This window comes from Mus musculus, chromosome 5 (genome assembly GCF_000001635.26).
Source record: "Mus musculus strain C57BL/6J chromosome 5, GRCm38.p6 C57BL/6J".
Classification (NCBI taxonomy): domain Eukaryota; kingdom Metazoa; phylum Chordata; class Mammalia; order Rodentia; family Muridae; genus Mus; species Mus musculus.
In genome coordinates this window covers 144,046,572-144,053,971 of record NC_000071.6, presented here as the reverse complement: position 1 = coordinate 144,053,971, position 7,400 = coordinate 144,046,572, and the positions used below count along the sequence as shown (strand labels likewise).

Genomic DNA, 7,400 nt, shown 5'->3' with positions numbered 1-7,400 from the left:
GGCAGAGGCAGGCAGATTTCTGAGTTTGAGGCCAGCCTGGTCTACAAAGTGAGTTCCAGAACAGCCAGAGATACACAGAGAAACCCTGTCTCGAAAAAGCAAAAAACAAACAAACAAAAAAGAAAAGAAAAGAAAAGAAAAGAAAAAAGAAAAGAAAAGACACACCCATAACAAACACACCAGAGCATTGAAAGAAGCAAAGAGGCACTCAGCAAATTCTTCTTGGGCAACTGCTGCAACAGAATGTGGATAAAACTAAATTTGTCAGCATCCTAGACATGAAGCAGCAGGGACCTGGTGGGAAGGGACCGCTGTTCATTATCTCCAGGGAAATTGGCTCCCAGATTCACACCTGGGTACTCCTAGCCAAGTGAGCCTCCAACAGAAGCTAAGTTTGACGGCTGGTCCAGCCATGCACTCTGACCTGGTTTCCATGGTTACAATCAGGTGGAGGAGGGACCAAATTGAATCTCCCCCAGCCCCCACTGAGGAGCTGGTCCCGACTCCCTGCCACCTGCCTGGTCTCATCTTAGGTCTAATCGCTGCTCATCCTGCTCCCCCACCCCTCCCCTCCCCTCCCCCACCCCACCCCCACAGGCTTCAGTTTTCCTGTCTTTAATGTGGTGACTGGGGAGGAGTGGGCTGAACACTATAAATAGGCTTCCAGCAGTGATTATTCGTATCATCATTATGAAACCACTCAAATGTAAAACTGTAGAGGGCATGATAAACATGCATCCCCAAGATGACTATATTTGAACATTTTTGCTTTATATACTTGTGATTTCCTGAGAGATTCCCTTTGCAGAGGCAGGGTAGTGGCTCAGTTGGTCAAGGGCTCGCCGTGCAAGCATGAGGAGCTACGTTCGGATTCCCAGCATCCACAAGCCTGGTGTCCGTCTGTAACTCTGGCTCAGACATATACATACAGAGAAATGGTTAAGGAAAGTGAACGTGGCAGGGGCAAGGTCACGAGACGGAGAGACTAGCGCCAGACTAGGGTGCCAAGTGAGCTCGAGGCGGATATGGGTAACTCATGGAGAGACCCCGTCTCAAAGTTAAAAGTGAACAAAGGGGCTGACACCATAGCTCAGTGGTAAAGCACCTGCCTAGGATCTCCCAGCAAGTTGGAGGCGTAGCTCAATATTAGAGTGCTTCATAGGAGCCCCACCTCTCTTAAGGTACTGAAGGCATTGCTCACGGGTAGAGTACTGGTGTAGCATGCACAAAACCATAGGTTCAATCCTCAGTAACACATGCTCACGTGCACATGCACACATTCACACACAACTAGAGACTGAATGTGTTCAACAACAGCACTTCCGGTCTCACAACCCAGAATCTAGGAAAAGCGTGGCAAGGCGTTGACAGGGATGCTGTCTCCTTGGTTTATGGACGGACAACCTCACTGTCACTCTCTCCTTCCTTATAGGGCCTTCCCTCTGGCTGCACACACGTCCCTGGCTTCCCTGAGTGTCCTTGTTTCTTTACTTTCTTTTTAAATTTCTGAAACCTTATCTGGTCATTTTATGTATACAGGTGTTTTGCATGCATGCCTGTGTGCACACACAAGTATCCATCACATGTGTGCGTGGTACCCACTGAGCATCTCTTCAGTTCCCTAGTCTCTCTTTATGAGGACGCCCATCAAATTGCATGTGTGTGCATGTGCGTGTGCGTGTGCGAGTGCATTGGTGCACGTGTAGAAGTCAGAGGAGAACTTGCAGGATCTGTATTCTTCTACCATGTGGGTTCTGAGGTGTGAACCCAGACACCCGGCGTGTCGGCAAACACCTTCACCTACAGAGCCATCTTGTTGACTCTTCAGCCTCATTTTAACTTCATGATCCTTTTAAAGGCCAAATATAGTCACATTCTCAGGTTCTGGACAATGGAGCCTCAACATGGAGGGGGCACAGTGTAGTCTTTCATGTTGCAGCAGCGTTAACATGATGCTGCAAACAGAGTGGTTTAAAATAACAGATGTGGACTGGGGATGCAGCAGCCAGTTGACAGAGTGCTTGCCCAGCATGCATGGCGCCCTAAGGTCCATCCTGGCTACATATAAACCAGGCACAGAGGTGCACACCTGTAATCCCAAAACATTAGAGATAGAAACAGGAGGACTGGGTATCCCATATCACTCTTGGCTACAGAGTGAGTTGGAGGCCAGCCTAGGATATCTGAGACTTTGTATTAATTATTTAACAGACATGTATTGCCCTTGCAGTTCTGGAGCCTTACAGACATGAGGACCTGAATTCCATCACTAGACCCCACATTGGACAAAACAAAACAGCTGGGTAAGGTACACCATGCTTTTAATCCCAGCACTGGGGAGGCAGAGACAGGAGGATCTAGACTATTTAATGAGTACCAGGCCATCAAGAGACCATCTTAAGAAAAGGGGAGGAGTTGAAGAGATGGCTTAGCAGTGACCAGTACTTCCTGCTCTTGCAGAAGATCTGGGTTCAGTTTCCAACACCCATTTGGGACAGCTCTGGGAGATCTGATGCCCTCTGCTGGCCTCTGTGGGTACTTGCATGCACATGGTGCATAGACATATACTCAGCCCCACCCCCACAAAATGTAAAATAAACTATTTAAAAAGAAAAAAAAAGGCAGAAGTAATCCTCTGACTTACACACACACACACACACACACACACACACACACACACACACTACTTTCCTGGAAATCAGAGACTGTACTGGAAAATGCACGTTGGCCTAGACTCATCCCCAAAGCCCAGGACTCTGCGCCCAATCTGTGCCCATAGCTGCAAGTAAAGTACATGTGTTTCTGATGACAACCCGTCAACCAGAGCCCAAGGCTCCCTTCTCCCTCGACACAGTTCCCTCTCAATATGTGATTATGGCACTACCACAGCGAAGAGCAAGACAAAGAAAGGAAGAAAAGAAAAAAAAGAAGGAAGGAGGGAGGGAAGGAAGGAAGGAAGGAAGGAAGGAAGGAAGGAAGGAAGGAGGAAGGAAGGGTAATGGCTATTCCTGGTTGTCAACTTGACTATATCTGGAATGACCTACAATCCAGAATTGGAAGGCTCACCCGTGATCCAGATCTTGAGGCTGGGATATACACATTTCTGATCTGGATCTTGGCATGGAGATCTTGAGGCACAGTGGCCATGAAAAGCTTAGGCCCAGGCAAGGTAGTACACACCATTAGTCCCAGGAGGTAAGTAGATCTTTGAGTTCAGGGTCAGCCTGGGGCAAAGCAAGTCCCAGATCTAGGCGTGGTGATACACACCTTTAATCTGGGCCACACCTTCTGCTGGAGGCCTCCAGAAGGACTTTAGAAGAAGGAAGATTCACTCTTTTTAGCCTGCCTTCATTTACTTGCCAGCACATCTGTTGGAATCTACTTCTACAGAAGACCAGATGAAACAACTAGCCTAGTGGGACCGAGCAACTACTAGATCCTTGGACTTCCAATTCACAGCTGACCACTGTTGGGGAGTTGGACTACAGACTGTAAGTCATCACAATAAATTCCCTCAGTATAGAGAGACATTCCATAAGTTCTGTGGCTCTGGGGAACCCTAATACAGGAAGGAAGGGAAGAAGGAAGAAAGGAAGGAAAGGGAAGGAAAGGGAAGGGAAGGGAAGGGAAGGGAAGGGAAGGGAAGGGAAGGGAAGGGAAGGGAAGGGAAGGGAAGGGAAGGAGGGACAAAGGGAGGGAGGAAGGAAAGACGGAAGAAGAAAGGAAAGAAAGAGAGAAAGAAAAGAAAAAAGATCTCTGCCAATTTGTGGCTTTTGGTGTCCCTCCTGGCCTCTGTTTATGTGAAGGTGTATTTTTACCCAGTTCTAGGCAGAGACCATCGTGGGTTGAGCCTGTTTTACTTACAATTATGTCATGGACATATATACCACTGCAGCCTTCATAGCTGTTATTTTAAGAGCTGGGTACCAAGTCCATCTGGTGATCTGCCGTAATGCACTTTGCCAGTCTTCTACTGTGTGGCCTCTTTTCTTCTCTTTTTTTTTCCTTTAATTTTCTTTTTCTTCCTTCCTTTCTTTCTTCCTTTGCTTTAAAAATTGTATGATTGATTATTACTGTGTGTGTAAATGATGGAGTCAGGGAAGCAACATCTGTCAACCTGTGTGTGGAGGGTAGAGGACAGTTTTATAGAGTCGGTTCTCTCCTTTATGTGGGTTCTAGGGATTGACCTCAGGTCACCAGACCTGTGTGGCAAACACCTGTACCTGCTGAACATCTCACTAGGCTCTCTATTCTTCCTTCCTCCCTCCCTTCCTTCCTTCCTTCCTTTCTTTTTTCTTCCTTCTTTCTTTCCTCCTTCTTCCTAGTACTAGGGATGGAAACCAGGGCTCACATATGCTAAGGAAATATTCTACCACTGAGCAAAGCCCCAGCCCCTTCCTGGGGGATTCTAGGCAGGGGCTCTACCACTGAGCCACACCCCCAGCCCCTCACTGGGGGAGTCTAGGCAGGGGCTCTACCACTGAGCCACACCCCAGCCCCTCACTGGGGGGATTCTAGGCAGGGGCTCTACCACTGAGCCATGCCCCCAGTCCCTCACTGGGGGATTCTAGGCAGGGGCTCTACCACTGAGCCATGCCCCCAGCCCCTCACTGGGGGGTTCTAAGCAGGGGAGTTCTAGGTAGGGGCTCTACCAATGAGCCACATCCCAACCTCTCACTGGGGGATTCTAGGCAGGAGCTCTACAATGGAGTTGCACCCCAGCCTAAGGAGGGAGAAGAGTGGGGGACAGAAATACCATCAGTATATTTCTTGTGAATGAAATCCTCAACAAAATTAAAAAGTTTCAACTAAAAATAGAAAATGGAACTGGAGAGATGTCTTAGTGGTTAGGGGTACTGGCTGCTCTTTCAGAGGACATGGGTTTAATTACCAACACCCACTTGGTAGCTCACAACTCTCTGTAACTGTAGCTCCAGGGGAACCAACACCCTCACACAGACACACATGCAAGCAAAACACCAATGCATATAAATTAAAAATCAATAAACTAAAAAAGAAAACAGCCTCCCAAACAAACCCTTAAACTACCAATGCAGTTCTTAAAAATGTATTACACTGGGGGCTGGAGAGATGGCTCAGCGGTTAAGAGCACTGACTGTTCTTCTGAAGATCCCGAGTTCAAATCCCAGTAACCACATGGTGGCTCACAACCATCCGTAATGAGATCTGACACCCTCTTCTGGAGTGTCTGAAGACAGCTACAGTGTACTTGCATATAATAAATAAATAAGTCTACAAAAAATGTATTACACTTTGAATGTTTTTAAAAGATTTATTTATTTATTTTATGTATGTGAGTACACTGTAGCTGTCTTCAGACACACCAGAAGAGGGCATCAGATCCCATTACAGATGGTTGTTAGCCACCATGTGGTTGCTGGGACTTGAACTCAGGACCTCTGGAAGAGCAGTCAGTGCTCTTCTTAACTGCTGAGCCATCTCTCCATCCCACTTTAAATTTCTTTTTTAAAGATTTATTTATTTTTACGTGCATTGATGTTTTGCCTGCATATATATCTGTGTGAGGGTGCTGGGTGCCCTGGAACTGGAGTTACAGGCAGTTGTGAACTGCATGTGTGGTTGCTGGGAACTGAGCTCGGATACACTAGAAGAGCAGCCAGTGCTTTAGCCGATGAGCCATCTCTCCAGTCCCAGTGTATTACATTTTTATTCACTCATTTTATATGAGTGCACATGTGGAGGTCAGGGGACAACGTGGGGAGCCATTTCTTCCCTTCCATCACAGGGGTCCTGGGGGATGAATTCAGACCATGAGGCTTGGCAGCAGGTGCCTTTACCCAGGAAGCCATCTGTCTGTCTGCCTCTGGGTTTTTTTATTTCATCGTTTTAGAGTGGGTTTGACCAGAGAACTGAAACTGACAGGAAGGCAAACTGCTGCAGAGGGGAGGAAAGGGAAGTCCATGCATCTAGACTATTAAAAATAAAATAAAAATACACATTAGATAAGCTTCATTCAGGCCTGAGTGAAAGGGCTGTTGCACACAGTGGTGATCGGCACACACAAATGGACAATAGTTATTTATTTATTTATTTGAGACGGGGTCTCGCGCTAGCCTTCATTTTGTTCTGTAGGTAAGGATGACCTTAATTAAAACAATAATAATAACGACAACAGCAAACAAGGATCTCTTGCTACATAGCCTAGGCTATTCTGCAACTCACTAAGTAGACCAGGTTAGCTTCAAAGTTTCTATCCTCCTACATCAGCCTCTGGAACGCTGGGATTAGAGGTATAGGCCATCACACCCTGGCTGATTAATTGGCTTCCTTTCGCAAGCACAGGTGGAAGAGACCCACAGCAGCCTCCTCTTCCCCCACAGTTGCCATCTGTGCCTAAGGAAAACTCCCCCTGCTTGGCTGTCTCTGTCTGTGTGAGTCTGCGAGGGAGAAGAGTCTCAGATGTAAAGGCCACAGGAGCCCCACACGTATGAAGCCACACACGCACGCACACACGCGCGTATGCACGCACACAGGCACGCTCACGCAAAGGCAACTCAAAATAGATTCTGTCTACAGCCAAAAACTGACTTAGTGCCAGAATGAGGAAGAAAAACTGAAGCGAGCCATTTTCCCAGGATCTAAGGGGATTTCAGAATCTATGAGGGCATTGTTCGGTGGGATGCTAATGGATTGTTACTTTGGCGGAAAATCGGTCCCTGTTTTCTTAAAAACTCACCTCCCTGCATAAACCAAAGCAACAACCTGGCAGAAGAATGAGTCGCCATGCATCCCTAAGGGCTGCAGCGGAGATGGGGGGTGGGGGGTGGGGGGTGGGGTGGGGGTGGAGCCAAAAGGTCCTAGTGGTTCCTAAGGAAGCAGTTTATAAAAAAACGACTTGCAGGTGGGGCCCTAGTAAGACTGTTTAGAGGGTAAAGGCCCCCGACAGACAGACAACCTGCTGTCCAGACAGACAGCCTGAGATTGATCCCTGGGCCCCATGGGTGGGCCAAGAGAGAACACACATGCACGCACACAACATAAATAAATAAAATATAATAAATTTAAAGTATGTACTGGAGATGGAGCTCAGGCAGGAAAGTGCCCGCCGCCCAAGTGTGAAGACCTGAGTTCAGATCCCCAGAATTCCTGTGAAGAGCCTGCCGTGATCCACGTGCCTGTAACCCAGCTCCGAAGATAAGGTCTGAGGAGTCTAGAGATGTCCTGCTAATCTCTGCCTTCACCCCCTCACTGAACCTGGAGCTCATATGCTGGCTGTACTGGCGAGCTAGTGAACTTCAAGTTCTCCCTGAAGCCACCTTCTCAGAGCCAGAGTTACAGGCATATGTGGCCACACCCAATTTTCCTATGTGGGTGCTGGGGACAGGACTCCTGCTGGCACCGAGAGTGCGTTACGTACG

At 47.7% G+C, this 7,400-nt stretch overlaps 1 protein-coding gene across 3 annotated transcripts in view; it reads left to right on the top strand.

The window, feature by feature from the left end:
* The first annotated feature begins 3,331 nt into the window (after positions 1–3,331).
* Ocm (oncomodulin) overlaps positions 3,332–7,400 on the top strand; it is a 30,834-nt gene continuing 26,765 nt past the window's right edge. For 2 of the 3 annotated variants that reach the window (XM_011241003.1, XM_011241004.1), the window contains exon 1: positions 3,332–3,491. The gene's annotated coding sequence lies outside the window, so the exon portion shown is untranslated. The remainder of the gene's footprint in view (positions 3,492–7,400) is intronic. The other variant, NM_033039.3, reaches the window with a different exon arrangement.